The sequence below is a fragment of the Sinocyclocheilus rhinocerous genome, unplaced genomic scaffold (assembly GCF_001515625.1).
Source record: "Sinocyclocheilus rhinocerous isolate Xijiao unplaced genomic scaffold, SAMN03320098_v1.1 scaffold878, whole genome shotgun sequence".
Taxonomy (NCBI): Eukaryota; Metazoa; Chordata; class Actinopteri; order Cypriniformes; family Cyprinidae; genus Sinocyclocheilus; species Sinocyclocheilus rhinocerous.
In genome coordinates this window covers 416,988-418,262 of record NW_015664312.1, presented here as the reverse complement: position 1 = coordinate 418,262, position 1,275 = coordinate 416,988, and the positions used below count along the sequence as shown (strand labels likewise).

Sequence of the window (1,275 nt, the reverse complement as noted above, 5' to 3'; positions counted from 1 at the left end):
TGACAGCATCTGAAATGCACAATTGAGTTTAGATACACAGTTTGTCTCCTTTCATTTGTTTATGTGAAAACAATTGTTTATGAAGGCCAAAAGTATATGTGAGCACTTCACAATGTTAAAAGGAAAAAAGTAATATAAAGTCAAGGGATAGGGTATGTTTATGCATAAACAAACATACTAAACATACCATACTATAACAAAATGGACCAAAAATTCAATTTCTTTGTTACTTACTTAGTGAAGAAGAGGAGAGTATCCTTAACTGAATAGAGCTGGTCACACTTACATGCTCTCTTAAACTAAAAAGAGAAAAGACATAGGAAACCAATTAGCATTTGAAAGTTAGAATTTATAGACATTTTAAGAAAGAAATTATTTACCTGTTGAGAGTGTGTTGACAGTCTGTGGTTGGATCACTGAGCTCCAGAAAATCAGTAATGAGGCATTTTAGAGTGTAGCCTCGGTTAGGGTTTTACATTAAAACAACAACAATAATAACAACAGCAGCATGTTGTGTGAATTATGTTTTTATTGACATGCAAAATTATCAGTGCTCTTAACAACAGTTATTAGCTGAATACATTAATGAATGACAATTGACATTGAACATGAAGAAGTAAAATACAAAATAATAAAAAAAAATAGATGTGATGAAGACCAACTTTCAGTGAAACAATCACAATCCAGTCAATATGATGCCTTAACGTCCATCAATTTGGTGTGATAAAGTAGCGATTTTTCTCTGCAGATGATGAGGTTGTGGGATGTGATACATCTGAAATACACAATTGAGTTTAGAGTTACAGTGTGTCCATGTGTTTGCGTAAAAACAATAATGTTTATGAAGGCCAAAAGCAAAAATGGACAGTATATGAGCCCTTCACAATCGTAAAAGAAAAAAGTGATATAAAGTCATGGGATAGTTTTAATATTTTTTGTGACTGGGTATGTTTATACATAAACCCAAGTAATAATTTAAAAAAAAATCTAACAATATGAATTATAAATTTTGTCTCTTTTACTTACTTAGTGGAGAAGAGGAGAGAGGTTTCCACAGCTTAGAAGAGCTGCACACACTTACATGTGACCAAAAAAAAACAGTTGTTTGGAAACCAGTTACATTTTTAAAGTTAAATTTGTATTTAAATTTTAAGAATGAAACCATTAACCTGTTGAGAGTTTGTTGACAGTCTGTATTGGATCACTGAGCTACAGAAAATCAGTAATGTGGAGGAGCTTTGTCAGTTACAGATTTGAAAAACAAAAGGGCGGGAA

At 32.0% G+C, this 1,275-nt stretch overlaps 1 protein-coding gene across 1 annotated transcript in view; it reads left to right on the top strand.

The window, feature by feature from the left end:
• The window catches only part of LOC107730060 (two pore calcium channel protein 2-like), a 31,364-nt gene that overhangs the window by 15,900 nt on the left and 14,189 nt on the right, over positions 1-1,275 (top strand). The window lies entirely within an intron of this gene.